At 43.3% G+C, this 23,150-nt stretch overlaps 1 pseudogene; it reads left to right on the top strand.

Annotated features, from left to right (window-relative positions):
- Positions 1–2,342: 2,342 nt before the first annotated feature.
- Positions 2,343–2,585, top strand: LOC146857052 (cytochrome c oxidase subunit FA4 pseudogene; annotated as a pseudogene).
- The last annotated feature ends 20,565 nt before the right edge of the window (positions 2,586–23,150 follow it).

The raw sequence follows: 23,150 nt of genomic DNA on the forward strand, positions 1-23,150 counted from the left end.
CCTGTGGATGCACCAAAATCTTACACCTTCCAAAGGAAGACGTAACAAGGAGAAATAGCTCTATTTCTTCTCATTTCTTCCTCTTTCTATGTGTGCTGCATTCTGCAGCACACATTGAAAGGTGCCCCTTCCTGCACAAAAACAATCCTGCATGCAAGGCAAGCACCCTTGCACCATGGTGTAAGGGTGCCTGCATTAGAGGTAGGCTGCCAAAAGGGTGCTAGTGCAAGGTAAAGGACAGGAATGCTCTGAATTGCCTCAAACACGGGGCATTCCTGCCTTTCCTTGTCACACAGTGCATCACAGCAAGGTGACTTGCTGCATTGCACTATGTCACAGTGTCATAAATGAGCTCCATCTTATATAGAAGTACAGCCTAATATATCTTTCCGGATGCCACTTCGCCACCCATACCCAGGTACCACCATCACATCTCAGGCTCAGCCCCGTCAGGCACAGGCTCACATTTCTAGGTGCTGCCACGGGTTGCTCTAGGACTGCCATTGTATGACCAGATTTCTGTCTTTAATACCTTCCTTCCAGATATGGCCTTGTTCCCTGGTAGGGCTTTGCGTGTTACGAGTAGTTGCTTGTGTGTCCAGAGTAATCTTTCACTGTGCAAGATAGTGCCTGATACACCTTGGTAGCTGTGGCGGGTGGAGATGTATGCAAGTATGTACTGCATGCTAGAGAAGTATGGAGGGTTAAGGTGGGCATTGAGTTGGTGGGAAATCAGCTACTATTAAAATAGATGGTTAAACAAAGCATTAGCTAGGTGTCATCTGCACAGGTTAACATAATAACACAAAAGAAGTATTTTAGGTCACAAAGTGGCTTAATACCGTTGTTGACTAGGGCTGGGGAAACAGCCAGACCTCATAGAACTCTACAACAAAAAGAGATGTTGCTTGAATGGTAGGTAGGTAGGTGGGTAGGTAAGTAGGTAGTGAAAGTAAGTGAGTTCTGGTTGAGAAAAATGGGCAAACGACTCTAATGCCTATCCAGCTAGCCCAAAGCCTCCAAGGTATTGCATCAACATATTGATTGACAGTACCATTAGCCACTGAGAGATCCCGGAGCAGGATTTTGCCACATTTTCCCACATTTGCAATTGTGCAACTAATTGAGACAGGCAACTAAGACAGATTCAATGCTTTGTGCCAGGCGAGATGCAGCTTAGCTCTTATCTAGGAGGTTATTTTCTTGAAGGTGGTAACCAAGGCAGCCTACTAGATATTTCTCCATGGTTGTATAGCCGGTCAAACATTTTTTTTCTGGAAAGGGTCGAGCCCTGATCTTTTCATTAGTGGGGTTACTAATCTTTCCTTGAGTTGCCCAGAGACCTGTGAGGCATTATTAAACAACATAATAGGTTTTCTTATTAGAGGGCAGAGGACTTTAAGAAAGGGTGTAAGGTAGGGATCATCGTGAGAGCCTGAATTGATGCTAGAAAGGATAACATTGACTTTAATGAGGCTGATGAAGGGTCGTTCAGAAAAGGTGACTAGGATTATATGCCTAGCTCGCTGGTGGATATAGGCATGCCCCTAACTGTCCCTTGACCTCTAGATGTCAATGATTGTAGTAAAGAAGAAATCAAACAGACAATCACAGTGCATATGGGAAGCAGGCACTTCTACCTTGAAAGAAGGCAAAATGTATTTGCAGTCTTGCAAAGATCTTTGGGGATACAAATGAACAATGCAACTGGGAGGCTATGAAGTTATCCTTGGCTAACGGAAGGATAAACAAAGCCACCTGCCTACCTAGCACAATTTGCTTTCCTGCTCACATCCCGGTGTTCATCTCATCAGTCAGAAGCCTTTGTGTTCTCTTCAGTCGAATCATGTTTTATAATTTGTCATCACTACCACTGGTCATGCAGCAAGATGTCAAGCATTATGCAGGAAAGATATACCCATCTATCCTTTTCCACGCAGGCGCAGCCAAAAACTAGATGTGTTCACTATCCTTCTACCTTCCAGGGCTCTTCCATTGGATCTCACTTCCACCAACTATTTGGGTAAACCCCTCGTTTGAAGATTACAAAACAGTTCTGGAGAGATATATATTGAACATCAAAGGAAGCAATTGACAACTATAGCGCAAAACCCTCAAATATTGATGTTACTGGCATATTAATGCAGTAAGTTGTTTTTCTGTATTTGTTGTCACAGACATGACACATAATCCACATGCCATATTACAATTGTACTGATAATAAGGCAGACAGGATATCCATCATGTTTGTGACAGGTACCCATCCAACAAACTCTAAATTGTTCCCCAGGCTCTCACACAGTGGAAGTCTTATTTTCTACGGTGAAGGACACGGGTCCACCATGTTTCGTACCATAGTGAACCATGCTAAGAAGAACCAGAGTTTGATCCCTCTGTTTGCCTTTGTTGGACTATAAACTGTTGGTTCAGTTATGTATGCACTCTCGATGAAAAGCCCTGATGTCTCCTGGGACAAGAAGAATAACCCAGAACCTTGGAGCAAAAACAGCCCCACCTACCAGTACAGGTTTTACTCCTAGACCATAGACTACAAGAAACTGAAGAAAAAAGGACCTGACTATTAAGGCATGAACTTCATCCCCAGTGATCTGTACAGAAGAATGATTGGTTAATTGATATAAATTGAAGTTGCCTTGAATTCTCACACAGTGGTAACTACTACTTATATCTGATTGGCCTAATCTGGTCAATGTTAACTATTCCAACTGTATATTTTATGCAAGGTACCCTTACTGTTCCTATGTACAACATTTGTGTTGGTAATGTTACTGTGACTGATGAATTAATTAATAAATAACTGCAGTGCTGTTGATAAGAAGGCTACGGAGAAGGCTTCCCATTCCATCCCCTGCCTGGCACACACTGCCACGGGCAAATAGGCTTCATAGCAGCACCCTGAATCACACACCTCCTGCACTGTAGAGGTACGGAGGGCACCCTAGTAGGCCCAAACCCTCACACCAGTCTTTCTACTACCTGTGATATACTGGTTATGTGTGATATAAGCTGTTGTAGCTCCAGTTCATGTTCTACCTGTTCTGCATATGAGGTAGAGTTACAAATACTGCTACTTCTGTAGTGCCTGTATGTTCGGTGTTTGAGGGAAAACGTGAACTGGTGCAGACTTTGGTGTAACTGTTCATTGTTGGCGAATCTTCTACTTCGGTGCGGAGCTCTGCCTGGCAGAGAACTCTGTCGAGGGGAAAATAAATTCCAATATTTTATGTTTCTGTTTTTTCTCCACAGGGAAATTATTTTTCCCTGAGGAGAAACCCGTTCCCCAAAAAGTCCACCAAATATGGTGGTGATTCATTCTTCCCATCCTGGAAAGGGGATTTATGTCAACCTCGGGTTGAAGTAATTACAAAACCCTCTCCAGGCTGGAAAGGGGTAGAATAGCTCGTGAGTGGCCACAAATATACATGTTTGCGGGCCCTCGAAAACTTCCAAGGCTAACTCTGCCTTGATTTCCACCATTTGAGTGGGATTTGCGGGTGCAGAGATGCCCACACCTGTGAAAGGGCCTACGCCGGCCAGGAACCCCTTAGTGAATTCCTGATAGGTGAACTAAGGTAAATTCAGTCACACATTTGTTTATAAGTGAACTTGCCTTTATGAATATGCCCCATTGGATCTATGTGATTCTGGGCGAAAAAAGACTGCAGTTTTTTTTTTTAGACGTGAAGGTTATTCACCATGGTGGATTGAACAGCCTTTCAATGCCATCTATTTGGAAAAAAAGGAAAAAGATTCGTAGTGAAAGCTCTCTCGGCTTGTGCTTTCTTACAGAATCGAATGTGCAAATTACAAGCTTGTTCGAAGCTCTTAAAATTATTTCTATTGTCGGTGGTCCTGGTCACCTGAGGGACGAAGTCACCGAACAAGCACTGCAATGTGAAGCCTTTACATTGCCAATTTTGTACATTTGCAATCAGTCACAAAAGGAAACCCTTGCAAATTGTGTTTTGTGATCAAACCCCTTGCTGAAAACACTGGTAAGCGCTGTTGTATGCCCAGGCACCTCTGAGATCGGTTTGCTAGGTGTTTTTGATATCTTTGGCAGTCTCGACCAGGGCTTTAATTAGACCTGTTCACCGGTCTGTTAGTTATCCGTACAGACAAAACTTTCTAATGATTTGTTTTGCTTTAATGTGCTTAGACTAGTGGCATATAATTAGTACTTCAGTAATAGCCTGTCACAAGACTGAATGTTTCTATTACACGGATCAATGCTTGGACAGTTTTCTGTGTTTCCATTTAAAATATGCACATTTTTCATTCTAAATTGGAAGAAAATATAAAAAAAAACCTGACGGGAGACACCGGTTATGGAGAAAGAAGTATGTACTTCAGAAATTAAACGCTTGCTTCCCAGAAGAGGCTACATTATAGCTATTATCCATAATAGTTATGTTGTTGCCTGGATGTAAAACTACCTTAACTTGATTAAATAACGCAACTCACGTTTAATTTTTATAGCACAATTACAAAAAAGATAACTATGGAATTAACACTAAGGTTTTTATACAGAATATGAAGAAGGGGGAAATGCATTGTACCAAATAATGATAATTCTTTCATTTTATGCTCACTCACAATTTAACTGTAGCGCTTATAACACTGTGAAGGAAACTAGTGAAGTTATATTCACTCATGTGTGGGGAGAATTTCACACAGCATCCATTACCAAGAGTTTTTATAATATATTACCCTGAGGTGGATGATATAACCCCAATGTTATAAAATGTTAATGAAAGAACCCTTCGCTGTCCATAGAATTTCAGTGCCTCATTTATTAAATGTGTCACATCGCTGCGTAAAAGCATCAATGCAACACTTTTCAGTGCGCCCTCCTTGGGACACGATGGATGCGCTGTATTAATTGTATGGAGCACCATGTCGCAAGGAATGACACACACGTCAGGAATCCTGAAATATCTGTCAGCGCAAAATCCACACATTGCTGGAATTGTGTTGTAAGCATGATGCAACTCCAGCAATGCATGGGAGAGGCCTATTCCCATTGCATTGTGTCACCTGTATGCCTGCTGTGAGGCCGGCATAAGGTTGTGACGTAGTTGGTCCTAGAAGTGGTGCAGTGAAATCTGAGAAATTTCCCTGTGCCACTTCTACACATTTTTCACGTGGGAACGCCCACCCAGCATACATTATACCTGACGCAGGTATGATGTAGCGCAGGCATTTACAAAGTGACGAATCTGCTTAGATGCGTCACTTTGTAAATATTGCGCAATGTGGCACATTATTTACGCCGCCACTGTGTCACAAAAAGTGACGCAATGGTGGAGTAAAAGTGTTGCAAGTCTTCATAAATAAGGCCCTCAATGTCTTATGCCTCAATGTCTTTTATACCAAGCTTTACCTTGATTTACAGTTCTGTCTGGACCAGGCGCTTCTTAAAATTAATCTTTTTTTTAAAATTCTCTTGGTGTGGGGTTGTCCATAGAAGTCATATAATCTTAGGCACGTTTTACCTTGTATTAATAGTTCTCTAATTATTCTCATCACTGACTTTATGGATCATTTCAAATCCCTTCATCTCAAGTCCTGGGTTACCATACTCAATCAAAATATGGGTCATACTCTCGGCCTGTTCTTGTAGTCCCCACCCAATGACCTCTTTAAAACCTTTACGGTAATCCTGTTTCAATTAGAAATGTGAGTGTCTGTACAAGTTCAGTCGGTCACAGGGCAAGCAGGAGGTACTGAATCACAACTACGGGAGTTGGGACCTTTTACCCCTGATGTCTTGGGCCCTGACCTGCAATGGTACTGCAAACTGGACACCATATAACCCTTTTTGCATTGACTCTCAGAATAAGGAAGGTCCAGCAGTTCACTGTTTCTAATGGAGTTATTGACTTGGTAGAGACCACAAACTCAAACAACATCGTGACAGGTACTGTCCATCCTTGTGATTTTCTTCATAAAAAATAGAGTAAACAAAGAGTCACACATCAAACGTAATACTACAAATTGGACATATTTATGAGCTACACAGTTAAAAAATGGGTGCTGCAGTGTGTTAACATACAAAAATCTTCAACTCTAATCTGGTACTGGTACGTTCAAGATCACTGTAATATGTGGCAAGAAGCTTCACTGGTTCTGTTACCCATTGGCAAGTTTGCCTCACTAAGTCCTTTCGAGGTATTCAGTATCACTGGGTAAAAAATCTCACTCAAGTATTAGCAGGGGGAGACATAGTCAATTTTCAAGTTCACATGGCTCAAGTTAGGAGGGGGACTGGGTGCTTGTAAGATACATGCATGCTGCAGCTGGTAGCCAAGCTGTTCATAGCTCCCTGTAGAGCGGGCTGGCAACCCTGCCTCTTCCAGCTTCCAGTATTGGTGCTTGATTATTGTGGCTCATGGCAGGAGCAACACTGGTACGGTAGTACCTCAAGATCTCTCACCAAAAGGATTCCTCACACTGGGGCTTCATTCACAAGGTTTTTATTGCAAAGTTAGGACAAATTCTCTAGCCTCTGGTAAACAAAAGGCATGTTGTGGTCTTGCTGGCTGACTTGTACTGGAGTTGTAGGATGATTTGGCTTGTTGTTGAGAAACAAAAGGAACCCGGAAGACCTTCTGCGGACTAGGATCGGAACAGGCTACGTTCCCCCATTCAGTCTGCTTTTTCTGAACTGCCCAACACTTCTGGCACAGTGGCTGGGCTTCTACTCCTTAGTCAGGCGCCTTGACGCCCATTGGGCTATGTTTGCGCATGAAGGCGCCTTGACGCCCATTGGGCTATGTTTGCGCATGACAAGATCCCTTTTATTATTATTAATTCCATTGAGTACCCTGTGGAGCAGTTCCTCCTTTGATCAGTGAAAAACTTTAAAATGTACCCAGGTAGCACAGCTTGGGTAGTTTGGATCCTACTTTTACACATATTTTCCCAGTAGAGGGAGTTGAACCCACTGCCAATGTCCATTAACTGGTTTGCAGCAATTCCTTTCCTTAGTTTGTTTTTTCCTTCTGCAGAGTTGACACATTCTTTGTCACAGGTGACGGCTCTCACCAGAGGTAGTGATGACACTGGTTCCAACTTACGCAGCCAAATATGAGCACAATGAACAAAAAAAGTAGGTATGGTGAGTATTTGACTTAGTAGAGGGACAGTAGTAATCTGTCAACTAGAGAGCATGCTTGATACACCCCTAAACAGAGCTAGGATCCGCGTGTTAAAAAACCTATTTATCTTCAGACACGCATGACAGTCATGCATACTCGGTCAAACAAAGTATTAGGATTTCAGATAATGATGTAGCGGAAATTGCATTTTATTTGTAGGGGTGCATTATAATCACACGTGTAGAGCGCACCCGCATATTATCCTTTGTTGTAAAAACATAAAGTGTTAGGATTTTGGAACGTATTAACCTGAAACGTGATGTGCTTAAGCCTTTGAAAGGTAACATGGAGAATCAACATAGAAAGTGGATGTAACTAGCAGAAAACATTAACTAGAAGAGCTTGTGTTGTGCTATTGATATTTTTTCATGTATTGAAATTGTTTATTAATTGTGTCATTTTACATGTAGGTAGATGTATTAATTGAATGTGCCTTATTTCCCTATGCAAATTCATAAAGCTCATACGCTCGTTTCTTATGGTAGCTGAATGTTGTAGGCCTGAAAAGCATTTCCCTGGAAACTCTTGCTTTAGAATTAATAGATGAATTTGATGTGTGCTGTGGAATTTGTTCTTTCTCACATTTGTGTTGCAGGTGAAAGAAGCACTCTAGTTAGCTAGAATAGTGTCTTTGTTTTAATAGTCAGGCAAGGAGAGAAGAAGCTACATCGTAAACTTGAGACGATAAAGGAAGGCTGTAGTGCTTCACACAGGAGAAGGCCTGGGAACCAAGGACATACTGTTGCAAGACAAGAACACCGGTATCCCATGGAAAACTACCTTTGGGATCATACTCAGAGCAGATGGTGTGACCAGCATAGACTCTTGTGAAGGATACCTTGAAATAATGTGATGTTGGGAGTAGGGAAAGTGCCCACTTCTTCTTCTGTCTTCGGAGAGAGAGCATCTTAGAGCAAGCTCTATCTCAGTAGCTTTATGCTACATGACCCATTATTGTGGAGAGGCTTCTTAGGAAGACTCCACATGCTGACACCTTTTATTTTTCCTTTCTGAAGATGCTTACGTAGGAATGTCACTTAGTGTTAGAGTAGGGATAGATTAATGCTTTTTACTAGGAAACCCTTGATGCAGGGAAATGTGGACTCATGCTTTCTCATCCTCTGCATCTTTGTTTCTTGAGCTAATTGTCTTGTTTATGTTCCATCATCTCAATTGGATATGCAGATTTGGCTTTATGTGATTCCGATGTATTTCTATACGCTCATCTTGAGGTGTCTGTATGTTCAGTTGCTTTTAGTATTGTAATAAACAAACTAATCTTACAGAGTTGTGTGTGGTTATTAGGTGTCCAAAGGATTTCTTGATGATTTGATTGGCAATAATAACGAACTTTGTCCCCTCTATGCTTTCATGCTGCTAAAATGAATCATCGGATTGCGACTCTAGATTAGGTCCAGAACTTTATGGACCCTGCCCTTTCAGTTGGCAGCAGAGTAGGATGGTTAGCACGTGAAGCAAGGGGATAATCTAAAATGAGTCTAGAAAAGTAGAACTTAGAACCCCAAATTCCCAAGATACAGCACAATGACTGAGAACGGAGAGCAACGGAACCTAGCAGAGACTGACAGAGTTTGATTGTTCATAAAACTTCCTTTTTAATATACATAAGGCACCCCTAAGTTAGACCCTAAAAAGCTCATAAGGCAAGGTGCATTTTATTTTAAAAGTAGGACATGTGTTTTTAAGCTTACATATCCTGGTAGTGAAAAAATTATTTTTCACTACTGTAAGGCGCTTTAGTGAATGTTGCCTGTGTCCTAAGTGACATGACTGTCAGTATCTTAGCTGTTGGTCATTGTGAATTCCTCCCAGATAGTGAAACAAACGGGGGCCACCTGCATTTGCACGGGTTTCCTCAAGCAGACACACAAAGGAACCTGACCCTAGTCTCTTGTCACCCTAGAGTTCCTGGATTCTTGGCTTGGCAGTAGAAGGAAAGAACTATCCAGAATCAAATGTGGGGTTAGCCAGGATGTACCCCTACTTTAAAGGATGGGACTAGGTTTGAATATTGGACCCTTAGAGCCATTCTTCATTACACTTCTGGACCTGTGGAAGACTTCAAAGAAACTGCCTAGGCCCCCATAAGTCTGCCCTGCTGCTTGAGCCCAGCCTTGATCTCCAGCGACCTGCTCGGCTCCTACCAGATTAACTGCCCTGCTGCTTGAGACCTGCCTTGTTCTCCAAAGGACTGCTCTGTTGCTAGAGGCCTGACTTTTTGTATGAACCTAGAGCTACCATAGTGACTCCAAAGGGTAAGTGCCTGGCCTTGTGTGTGAGCCATAGGGACACAACAAGCTTCAAAAACTTTGAACCCTGCACCTGGGCTCTTCTGGAGGGAGTCCTAAACCCCAAGTCGTGCCCCCAAGGTCCTGGTTCTTGGATGTAGTTTTAGAGGTGCTGCTGCAGCCTGTCCCTAAAAGTTGGAACACAAAAGAAATTGTCACCAAAAAGTACCAGATGAACTGACAGAAGACGGGGACCTACCTACCTGTTGATCAGCCCAAGGTGAATGGAGAGTCAGTCTGACTTCACAGTAGCTCCCGCTCCAGCTTCTTCGAAGCAGCACATCCTCTGAACTATGGTATGTGGCGCCCTCTTTGGCTGGCTTTTCCGTTCCGCTGGAGGTGTTAGATATCCAAAAAGCTGTCTAAGCCCAAAGGTAAAAATATTTACCAGGCTTAATGGCGACAGGCTCCCCATCGACGATGATGACCTCCTCGGTCTGGAAATTCAGCTCTTCTTGCTGACAGCTTTTTCCCCGCCAACGTCAAAGGCTTCTCCAAGACCTCGTGCAGCTCTCACAGATGATGACAAAGCCTCCTTGGACACATCCTCCAGGACTTTTCTTAAAAACATTTTCTACGTCTGAAGCTAAGCCAAGACCAGGCCCAATCCACCTAAAGTATCTGACCCACAACCTATTGCTGTCGGCCTTAACTTTTGCATTTGCTCTAGCTACACCCAACCAGATACCAACAGTTGGAGCTTTGATTTTTCAGGCATGGATTTTGCAAAAATTGTAAGGAATTCATAACTCCAGATTACTGATTGAATTTAATTTGATTTGCTGTTATTTTATTTATTAAAACTTTCTATATTTTTCTGAGTTGGTTTGGGAGTTTATTTTATGTTGTGTTTTCACACTGGTACTGTGTTCTGCATAACTAATTAACACAGCACCTCTAAGTTAAGCCTGGCTGCTTTTGTGCCAAGCTGAGCACAGGTTGATTTTGCGACTTTCATGATTCACCTTGACAAGAATTGTAGTTGTTGCTTGAGGAGGGTTTTCACCCCTCTTAATCAATAACCCAATTTCTTACAATTCACAAATACATCACTTGTGTATATATTGTTACAAATAAAATCCATAAAATAAGTAGTGCTGCTGTATTAAAGTCTAGATCAGGTTGACGTAACCTGCATAACGCACATTCTTTGATTGGCATGTGTGGAGAGCCGCTTTAGGGCGGTATGACCAGTGCCACCACACTGTGTGCTGAGCTCGGGGAGTGCATAGTTCAGGTGATTAATGTACATGCTGGAGAGTGATCATAGTTTTTCTAGTGGTAGTTTTGACTCATCGTAAAGTAGCGGCGAGGGTTAGTATGACTGCTGCAAAGAATGTGTACCAGGCAGATCACAGAATTGTATTTTATGTGGCTAGGTCAGTGGGTTACTGCATTTGTCACAGAGATTCTTTTGTTATGTTCAGTTCATAAGTTACAATGCTAATATAGCGCAGTGAGCTAGGAACTGACATCAAAGAACTGCAAGCAAATTGCAAGGTATAGGTTAGAACAATATTTGATTAAATTTGATTTGATTTATGTATTTGTAATGCACAACTATCACTCCGAAGGGAGTATCCTGGCGCTGTGCAGAAGTAAGTAAAGAGATTCAGACAATATTGGTATTTATACAAGTGAGGAACAGAGTGTGTCGGTGGATGCAAAAATCCAGGACTTTAAGGCTTATTTTTTCCCCCAGTCTTTCATTATCCTAATGTTGTTAGACCTGGTTAATTTGGGAAGAAATACATTGTTATTAGTAGAGCCAACTAGAACGACGTTGGAAACTTTAAATGCTGAGTTTGAGCTTCTACAGATCAAGCACTTTTAAAATGTACTGCCTGCCAGTATGAATGACGTGATTCCTCCACATTGTAGTCCTTATTGTTTTAAGTAACATTTCCCATGCACTGATCTACACACATGGTTCATTATCTCTGTATAATTTGTGTGTGATGTAAAGTGCTGTGACAACCTATACTGGTAGGACTAGCTCTATAAAACAAATGAAATACATGTGGGAGAGTGGCTGTGGAGAAATGTGGGGTACTGTTGGAGGGTGAGGGAATCTGTGGAGAAGGAGGTTGTTGTGGGGGCACCAAGAAAGATTTTTGAACCAGGCACACAAGTGTCAAAGCGGACCCTGCACATGTGGGTTTTAGTGCTAAGCTGTTCAGTGGACACACATACTGGTCCAATATGAGAAGTGCATACTGGGAAATGAAGTATCTCCAGACATAATCATTGCTATTCAGTGCCTCCACCTATTTGTCAGGCACAAGCAAAGCCTTGGACACAACTCAGTCTCGGGTCAAAGACCATCTCATACTCTGTGAGCTGACTAAACTATTCTGATGCTTGTTTTCACATCAAAAACTGCTGAAAAAGAGTATAAGCAATCAGAGCTATGCACAATGGCTCACCTTAATAACGTGAAGGACAACTTCTTTCATCCCGAGTGGTAAATACCCATCGGCATCCAGCAGCTGCTCTGTAGCTGTAGACATTAAAAAGTGAGATGCATTGGAACATCTCAGCTGGAGTCCATCCCTTCCAACTCCTAAAACCTCGCCCAGAAATGGGCTTTGCTTAGAGTGACTTGTTTTAAAAATATATTATCTAGCCTGACTCTGGTTCAATTATGGGAGTACAGCCCATCACTGGGAGTAGGGTCCTATCTGGTTCCTGAACACATTGACAGGTTGTAGGACTAGTATTGGTGACTCGCACCACATCACCTACTTACATCTTGACCATTTTTTTTTTTTTTTATTTCACAAATTGCATTGGGTCCAGGTTCTAAGACTCCAGGGTCTGCCCGCAGATGGCTTGATCTTTGTCTTGTGCCAGACACCCAGAGTTTGATTCTATATGGTTAGGGTCTATTCTTCAAGAGAAAGACCCACCACTGTCAGGGTTCTCTAGCTAGAAGATATTCACAGGCTGAGATATCCACCTCAACTAACTTATGGAAACCTAAAGAGTATACATACTACCATGGGGCTTGGGTTGGTTGCTAACAGCCACTCCAACACATCTGGTATCATGTGGAGATATTAGGCCCGGTTAAGAAATCGCCATTTTACATGAACACATTCTTAAGTTGCCTTTACTCCCTAAACACAATGATATTTGACACACACTCATTTATGTGCATTTATGGAATAACATTCTTTAAACTCAGTTTGAAACACAATTTTTATAGGCACTCTATCAGGACACCTTGAACATTCTTTACAAGGGCTAAGTTCAGCATGTAAGATCATGTTATTTACTTCTGGCCTCTCAGCGACAAAACTTTCATTGTAGAATAAACAATAGCAGCCTGACTGGGATTTCAACATGGTAATATGTAGGATATTATTATTTATATTGATATCAAGCCTTTGTTTATTCAGAAGAGCATTTCGCTGGCACTGAGTGGTTGGTCAATGCCAGAATTCCATCTCACCTGATTCCTGTCACCTCATGCAAGGGATGCTGTCCTACTCTACATCAAGATGGGTAGCTTGCTGACACATACCCACAGGTAATAGGGAGTTAGACCACCCAGATAGGAATTTGACAGACCCAGTCACCTTAGACACAATAGGGTAGAATGTGCTAGGTAGGAGTACACTATATTACAGTACTTGTATTGAAGCATATAGTTTTCTGTAATCTGTAAAATGGTTGAATTTTTCATCTTTTTCACCATTCTCGTAAAGCTAATAACATTATTCTGTTTCCTTCTACTAATCATTGCAGTGCACATATTTTACTGAAGAATTACAATGCTTCAATAAATATTGAACCCGCATGTTGTGTATTTCTTGTGTATCTCTTTGGGTATACATAAGTAACTGAGCGAAAGGGTTCTAGATCTGCTACCATGATTTCCTTGAGGGGTTAGGATTATCATGCTCTAAGGTCGCACACACAATTGTTACCCTGTAAGGTTAGTGGTACAGATGCTACACTGTGAGATACCAGGACAATAGGCCAACATATCCTCACGGGTGCTCAGAATCAGTCTTGCACCAGTCCAACGTCTATGTTGTGCAACAAAGGCACAGTTTTACTTGAGAAAGTGCACGCAGTACAACATGGTGCCACCAACATTCTAGGTTGGGCTTTTATTTAATGTATCGCCTGAGCAGTTTTCTTTTGTTGTACCCAAAGAACCTTTCTCATTTCTTAACTGGAAACGTCCGTGGTATTAGGGAAAAATACTCCTCAGCTGAGTAGGTAACCCCTGTGTATTGGCTGTAGGTTTTTCAAGCTTAAACATTTCAAAGTATTTCCCCATACTGCTACCTTCTCTGAATTCCAAATATTCTGATGGCTGAAGGAATGGCACTAAACATATCTAACAACTGCAGACATGCAGTTACTCAGAAGCTGCTCCAACATGATCTCACAGTTGCGGGTGGGGATGCTAATGTTGGGATGGTCAAATACGATATCAATGAATGTCATGATATGTGCAGGCCTGACAATGGCAATATCAGTAAATGCAATGTCAATGCATGCCACCACCTGTGCCCACAGAACCTCGTCAATGCGCGTCAATGGAATGTCAATGTATACCGTAAATTGTGCCCACACTGCAACGCTAACATCAGCAATTATGATACCAATGCATGTCGCAATCCATGCTTGTACGATATTATTATTGTTGCAAATGAGAACAATGTCAATGTACCTTCAGATCAAAGCAAACATACCTTTGACCACGCCAGTAAGAATGATATCAATGTGCAATATGACAAATGTATGCACAATGTTGTAATGTCAACATGGCTGCCATATCATTCTTAGGATTTCCAAAGAACTCACATCATTGCTGTCAGGTTCACCCAAGGCGACCTCCCCATCAACCCAGAGTCAGAGATACATGGTCAGGCAGGTTCTGCAACCCATTCCCACGCTTATTGAGTAACAGATCACAGGTGGGGTCCCCCATAAATTACAGGCAAACACGCACCCAGGGAAAAGCCTGATTGATTCCACAGTTAGATAGTTGCAACACAAACAAGTCTGAGGTAATTGGCCCTGTTGGGAGAAAAGCTTGCGTTCCCAAGAAATACCACAAAGCTAGATACCACATGCAGATATACTCAATCACTCAAGACACGACATGCACACCACACATAGTGATCAGACACTCATGATACTGGAAATCTGGCCACATACACACTGGCCCATGTTATGTCTCCCCGAGGTCAAGAGCCATCTGTGTCCTTATCAGATGTACACATGCAATTGATTTATGACTAAGATGCTCTTTTGGAATCTAGAGAACATTTTATTGTACCTCATGAACTGTATAAATTGACTGTCAAAACATTGTATATCGAGAGATTTTGAGCAGACACATTTTGTCCTGGCTCTTCCGGCCACAGGGTTTAATTAAACCAACTTGTTCCTGTTTTGCCAAATGCCTCTTGTTTATTTTTGTTAATTCATATCCGAGCAACATTACCTTGGCTTACGAAGAACTAGAAATACCATTAACCTACCAAGATCATCAAAATTGGTTTGAAGGCGCCCTACCACACACTACAGAAGAAGTTAGACTAGTTCCCTTTAGTAATCAGGGAGCAACATGGCCAGTCTTAGCCAGTTACATACCACATCCAAACATAGCTAATATGACAGCACTACAATTACGTAGATTATATAACAGTCTAGTTAGAATATATAGGAGTCTGAAACAGTTCATTAAGCGAACAATGACAATAAATCCTCTCAGTTCAGCTTAAGCCGCACAACCACAATTGGTTAAACTGTGCATCAGCCCAAAAACAATCAATGCAGTCATTCGGAAAGTTACCATCAGGTGGGAGGAAATTCTGTTCTGGAGTGCATAGAAAACTGCTTGAAGCAGTGTTTCCTCATATGAGACCCCAGGAAAACCCCAGAATTTTTATAATTTGCTTGCCATTGGGGATGGCTCAACCTGTGAAATACTGTGCCACTTGTGCTATAGTCTTTGCTGCAGTATATACCAAAACACACAGTACACCCTCATTAGTTGAGAAGATTCAGAGTGAGTATGGGGCAGCTTCTGCCCTGGATCTGGGGATGAAACTGGTAGGCAATTTTGCTAGAGTATCCACCATTCGGTTAATTAACATTAAAGCGGAAGCAGCAGCTTTGGCGATAAGCCAACGACTCACTATCTTGAATCTCACAGAACAGGAGCTCGAGTTACCTTAAATTATTGAGGAAAACTATGTAGCAATAGGCCGAGATAATCTGGGAGCCAGACCTAATAAACCACAAATTAAGAGTAATTCCGAAAAGGATAACTCAAGCAAGCACCTGAATCTTCTAAAACGAGGTAGGATAATATGAAACATAAAGAAAGGACTAAGGACCTGATTTAGATCTTGGGGGACTGGTTAGTCCGTCGCAACAGTGACGGATATCTCATCTGCTGATATATAAATCACATAGGATATTACGGGATTTTTTATTTCAGCAGATGGGATATCCATCACCATTGTGATGGAGTAACTTGTCTGCCAAGATCTAAATCAGGCCCTAAGTGACAAGGCGGATCTCCACCACAGGAGGCCACCGAGAAGCACTATAACTTGTGTTGCAGGGACAATATTAAGACGTCTGGATAATGATACACGTTCATCTCTTTCCTTCAGGATTTATCGGAAAAATGCTCGAAGAGAGGACAGTAAGAGAGTAGATCAGAGGAGTATGTGAAACGGAAGAGTCTTCTTACTACATAGTAAAAAAGGAAGATAAACTTAAACAGTCAAAGCCTCAATTCAAAAATAAGAAGGTGGCTGGACTGAAAGTCAAGCCTGCCACAGATATTGAGGACACTGCTTCTGAGAGGGTAATGGGCTCTGACCATGCTGGACAGCGAGGCAGAAGTCACGATAGTTCCCCGGAACCTGGTGGATTGACAGGTGGCAGTAGAATTGAGTTACTATATCCAGGTCCTGTGCGTTTATACGAGATGCAACTTCAATTTGAGGAGTATTTACTGAGATACATTAATGTTTTCTTATGGGAGAATTTGTCTTCGGCTACAATATTCTCTTGGCCACCTGAATTCATGATGGATTGCTCAGAAGGAAATATTGTAATTTTGCCTGCTTTTTCTGACATCGTCCCACATTTATATATCAAGGAGTGGACTTTAGTGCTAGCTCCTGTGTTATACTGCAGCCATGTGGGGTGGAATAATGGTTCACCTTATCACGTTATACCAGTGAGGTCGACCCCACAACCTCAAAGACAATACCCCATTAAAAATGGGCTAAACGTCAAGTTAGAGAGATACTCACACATCTTTGATACCAAGGTGTAATAGAAAGTTGCACCTCCCCTACGAACAATCCTTTGTTTCCAGTAATGAAACCTGACCATTCATATCATCAAGTATTAAATTACAAACACCTGAACACAGCTACACATACATTTGTTGTACTGTAGTGAGGGCTGCAATTTATATACATACACTGCTAAGTTAGCATAACCGCGTTAGATGTTATTATTTGAAAAATGCTTGCTTGCCTTTTCTTCACATGAGAACTGTCTGTTGTTCACATCCCTAGCCGTGAGCCGCGAACTTGGTCTGAACATTGTGTAAAGAAACAGTCTGGGTCGCTAGACGGTGCATGTTTTCGGGTTCAGGTTGATCGGCCCACTATTTAGCCATAACACGCACACAGCTGCAAATACCTGAGAGTCGAGCGCTTTTAATATTGCTGGCTGCATGCTTAACACACACATTCTGAAGAAGAGCTTTCCCAGGAGCAGTGCACACCTGATCCTGTGATGTGATTCAACTAAGCTGATCTTTACGGTATGGGGTTCGGCATTCAAGCCCAGAGACCTTTTATTAATATAATAATATTAGTTTACTAGCGAAAGGAAGGTGGCTGTATACCACTGTCATTTGTAATATGATCTCTCCTTTCATTTTTTATGGTATTGTAACAATGCTGATGGTTTTTATTTTAATCATTTGTCTGCTTATGGTAGCCAACGTACTGCATCTTAGGACACGTAGTTTATAAAATAAACCTTTTAAACTTTACCGTGTCTCTGATTACTCTTGTTGTGGACTGATATGAGAATAATTACGAACAGGTATTTCTGATTCCCACCATTCCTGAGAGTACTCTAAGTCGCTTGTTCTGGGTTGTCTATACATTGGGACCTCCGAGATAATACGGATAACGAATGGGACACTGAGGCTGGTCGGATAGGGGTTCTGGGTTCTGAGGTGAGTTTTTGTTACACCACAATTCATTGAGGTCCTGGTTTCCTGCGCATAGTTCTGTGCATGAGCAGAATCCCTGCAACATGGCGCGCCTAACGTTTGGTCTATTGATTTGAAACGCCTTAAGTAGTGCTTGTATTTGTCCACGACTCCCTCACTCTTGTTTCCGGATAACGGGAGTGACGAATTTGAACCTACCTATTACTCACCTGATAGGTTCTTTCAAGCTTGATCATTAAAAAGGTTTCTTCAATTACTGAACCCTTGTGCTACTGATTAAACTCGTTGTTGATCTTCTATATGTCCTTATGGCGGTCGAAATTGCTGCACATAGTTGTACACCTCTGCGATGTCATTTGATGACTTATGGGGTGCCGGACGATGGGATGGCCGTTATTTTTGTGGTGAGTGCACATGGGACCCATCCTTATGAGTTGTTCTACTCTTGGGTGACACTGCCAGCAGTGAATGCGGATGATAAAACGTTTCACTCGTATACTCACATGCGGGTCCCAGCCAATTATACACCATATCGGACGCTAGCGATCCCCCTTTCAGCCTGGCAGCATAGCATTTGGTTTAATGGCGCCCTTCCCCATGCAGTTGCTCTGGCTAGAATGGGACCTTTGTCAATTCCAGGGGCCACATGGCCGGTGCTTGCCGGATTTACACCTCACCCCCGCTATTTGACCATTGCGGTGGATGAGCTGCGTGTGCTCCATACAACCCTTATTTCAGTATATAGGGCTTTGTTGCAATACGTTTCACGCAACGTGCAGGTAGGTCCTGCTGTTGCGGGACTACCAGTTGGTCACCCCGCGGTTGTTATTAGTCCCGTCATAGTTAATTCGGTGATGGGCAAGCGCTCCCAAAATAAGGATGATTTTCCTTATTGGCTTGCCGAGAAATTTGACCAGCTGGAAGCAGTGTTTCCACACTCTACAGAGTCGGAGAAACACAGAATACTCACCATTAGTTTGCCGAAAGACATCATCCCTGATGTGTCAGATTGTGACAACTGGGGAAAGATCTTTGCCGCAGTCTACTCGAAGTGCTTCGGCACTCCGTCTATGGCCGTGCTGCCCTCTGTCATTAAACGTGTTCAAGATCAGCACGGACCGGAGGCAGCTGTAGAGTTGGGAATGAGGCTTGTCGGAGTATTCGACGTTGTTGCCCCCCTCGTCCTTGGTAATCTCAAGGGAGATGCGGTACAATTCCAAGTGGCAAATGGCTTAGCCCGCATCGCTGAATTCGATAAGCCCAAAGAGTTACCTAAACTTAATGCGGAAGCCTATAAAACTATTGGCCGCAGTAGTTTGGGAGTTAAACCGACTGTAATCATTCCTGACTTGATACAACAAACTATGGTAAAGATGATCGTCCGGCTTTTCCAAAGCAGAATTGGAGAGCAAAGAAACAGGGAAAGCAGCAACAGAAACAGGGGTCTCGTCCTGCGTCTCCCGTACAGCAGACTAGCGAACCCACTTATGATTTGCGCGATCGTACTAGTATTAAGTCGCCTGATAGATTTCAGGTTACTGAACAACACTCTCCTCGTTCTTCAAAGGAAACATCGGCCTCACAGTCCGGTGGCGGAGACCGTGGCAAAGGTCGGGGTGCACAACAAGGTCGTGACCAACCCCGTCAGGCTGACGGTAAAGGCAAGCAAGACGAGTTTGCACGTCAACGTCCCCCGTTTCAAAGAAGAAAGTTGCTGCACTGACAGCGAGGTATGCCACAGATAGTGAGAACGCAGCTTCGGAACCTGACATGGGCCCTAACGCTGCTCGACAGCGCAGCGGAGGTTACAGTAGTGCGGCAAGCACTGCGTCCATATCTGGAGGCGACAGCAACTGACACGTTCATTACTGTAGAAACTGCTGACACTAGAGTGGCTCACTCTGACAGACTAAATGACATGGTCCTCCTAATTGAAGGTGACATACAACGTACAATTCAAGGGATTTTTTGGGATAATCTGACCTCTTCTTATGACATTCTCCTAGCGGAGGCAGACTGGCCCCGGCTTTCATTTTAGATGCTCCTAGAGGGGAGGAGGTAATCCTCCCGTCCTTTGCGCACACAGTGCCAAAGGACCACGCTAAAAAGTTTGCTGAGGAGTGGGCTCTGGTGCTAGCACCGGCTTTGTATCGTACTCAGGTAGGCTGGGATAAATTGTCCCCCAGCCATGAGATTCTATTGCGGTCTATGCCCCAGCCACAACTCCAATATCCCATGCGTCGTGAAGCTAGACCCCACGTCGTGGAAATCCTTGATCAATTGGAATATCAGGGTGTTATCGAAACATGTGTGTCACCGATGAATAATCCTTTATTCACTGTAACGAAGCCTGATGGGTCGTACCGCCTAGTTTTGGATTACCGGCACCTAAACTCTCATTGCCGGACGTGCGCGGTACAAAATACTCACAGTTCTCGTCGATAGTCTTGTGCGTAAAAGGTTTAAAACCACACTTGACATATCCAATGGCTTTTACAGCCACAACCTGTCCTCTATTAGTAGTCAGTGGACAGCGTTTACTTCAGGCGGCAAACAGAAACAGTTTAAAAGACTAGCCATGGGCTATAAAAACAGCCCTGGCATCTTTGCCGCACGTGTACTCTCTTTTAGAGAGCATAGATCCAGATGCGTACTCGTATGTTGATGATATCTATCTCACAGACGACGAGTTGTGGCCGCATCTGTGTCGCGTTGATCGCATTATTGTTATGTTCGCAGACTTCGGTTACAAATTCAATTTTGCGAAGTCTCACATTGCAGAGTATACAGTGTTGTTCTTGGGCTACGAGCTCAACAATGAAGGTCGAGGATTGGCTCCGCACTTTCTGGAAAAGTGCGCAAGCCTGCGTGCTCCTACAACACTGAAGAAATTACAGTCTTTGCTGGGCTTTCTGAATTTTGGTCGTACGTACATTCCTGATTATGCCCAGCGTATCAAGCCGCTTTATGCCTTGGTACAACCTACTTTTTCCAAATTGTGCTGGCTGCCGGAGCATTCAGCTATTTTGCAATTACTGCAAGCTGATCTTCTTGCTTCAAAATACTTACTGACACGTGATAACCGCACTAACCTGGTAATAAGAATTGTGCCAGGCGCAGTGGGTTTCACATACTTAACGTTCAATGAGGGCGACACCGTCCCCATTGCCTACAAATTACACCTGTACACTTCGGCTGAACTGCGGTTTTCCTCTGTTGAGAAAGTTCTTACGGCAGTACAGATGGAGATTCTCAAAGAAAGAGCGCTGTCGCAAGGAAAACGCATGTTGGTTGTCACACTATATCCATGGGCCACTTCCTTGACATCGTCCGATGTCACCTATATCTTTGATGCCTCATTACAGACTCAGGAGTATTTACAGTATGAATTCGTTCATCCGGCTCCTCCGTCTTTGCGCCCGCTCGAAGATTACCATTGTGTCATTTACACTGACGGTTCTGCGCAACCGGCAACTGGATCGAAGCATGCCTATTCTGCGGCCTGCGCAATTGTGGTGGGTACTTTCGTAAATGGTGAATTCCAATCTGATGTCGTGCATACGCAGTCATTGGGTGATTGTACCGCACAGTTGGCGGAGCTTCGTGCTCTGGTGCTTGCACTAGAATTTGCTGATCCTCGGGTCACTACTCTTATAGTAAGTGACTCGTTTTAGTGTGTTCAATCTTACAACGACAATCTACATTTTTGGACTCAAAATGAATATCGTGATTCCAAAGGTAGCACAATTAAGCATAAAATGCTTTGGGTTCGAGTGGCAGAGCTTAAAGAACATCTGCCTCTCGTGAATGTAATTCACACTCTCGGACACCAACGAGTTGGTGTCCACGCTGTCGGCAACAGCTTAGCTGACGAGCCAGCAAAAACAGCAGTGGCGACATATCTAGTAGCAGCAGTTACCAGATCCAAAAGTAAGATTGATGATGACATTTTGGCAGCTATTGCTGCTACAGAAATGGGAAGTAATTACCCGAGAAGTTTCCCTTCTCGTTACCATTATCACTTAAGTCCTGATAAAGTCCCATTAGTGAGAATTAACGACGTTGGTGACAGATTGATTCCCAACGCGGACTGCAGACCATCGTTGATAACAGCAGCTCACGAAGGTCTGGCCTCTGCCCACGCCGGCGTTGCAGCTACTGTTTCTCTGTTACAACAACGTTACTGGTGGTGCGGTTTATATAAACAAGCTTGCTTATGTTCTTGATTGTGACATTTGCCAGCAGATTAAACCTTCAACTGCTGCGTGCCCACCACAAACTCAGTTGTACATATCTAATAAACCACTAGGGTGCGTTTATCTAGATCACTGCAGTCCTTTCCCCTCTGTTACTGCGTACAAGTACATCTTGGTTGCAGTGGATTCGTGCACACGTTTTCTGTGGGTATGGCCACAAAGGAGTGCTGATGCCCGTACTGTCATCAGGGATTTGCGTGTCTTTGTGGGAAGTTTTGCGTGTGGTACCTTTCATTCAGATCAGGGCCCTGCGTTCGCCTCTAAGGCGTACAAAGAAGCCATGAGAATTTTGGGGGTCCAAGTCAAATTTTCGTCTCGCTACCGACCTGAGGGTAATAGTGTGGTGGAGCGAATGAACCGTGACTTAAAGCAATCTTTGACAGCTAGGGTTTTAGGCACTGTCCGGAACTGGCTAGCCCATCTGTATAACGTCCAACGTGCACTTAATAATCTCCCTAGAAGGTCTCTGAGTGGGCGGACCCTATACATGATGCTCTTTGGCATACAAATGTTTGTCCCGAACCTTGATGGTCTAGACATGGCGGCGTCAGCCGCACCCTTTGACGTAGATGATCACTGTGCTGTATTGCAGACTCTACAAGAAGCCAGAGACAGTCTCGCGAAGGAACACGTGCCCTCCACATCTGATGCTGCGCTTCAGATTCCGGTAGTCGGCTGGCTACCTCGAGTTGATGATCTGGTCCGTGAGAAGGTGGAGAACAAGAAGGAGTTCGGCCCCTCTTATTGTGTACCGGTTCCAGTGCTTGGCGTGCAGGGTACACGAACAGTCATTTTACCTCCACTTCCTGGTGGCAACGATAACAGGTACATCTCTATTGACAATGTCAAGCTACAGCGAGTGGCCGATTCTTCTTAGTATGACTCCAGCGGTTTCTTGCCCTGCGATGCTGAGAAACTCTGTTTTGGCTCCAGCTTCTACCACCTTTTCTGATGTTGCCATCGAGATGCATACAGTTACTGGTCCTTTGTTGCCACCACCGGTTGTTGGTCTACCTGAAGATACTGAGTATGCTTATCCTGCAGATGTACCGTTGCCTGTTTTAAAATCCACCGCAGTTAACCAGTCGCGCTTCTCTTTTGACACTAACTCAATGACTTCCAATGCCCCATCAAAAGTTTCTATTTTTGCTGTCTGGTTTAAAAG

Source organism: Triturus cristatus, chromosome 3_2 (assembly GCF_964204655.1).
Source record: "Triturus cristatus chromosome 3_2, aTriCri1.1, whole genome shotgun sequence".
NCBI lineage: Eukaryota > Metazoa > Chordata > Amphibia > Caudata > Salamandridae > Triturus > Triturus cristatus.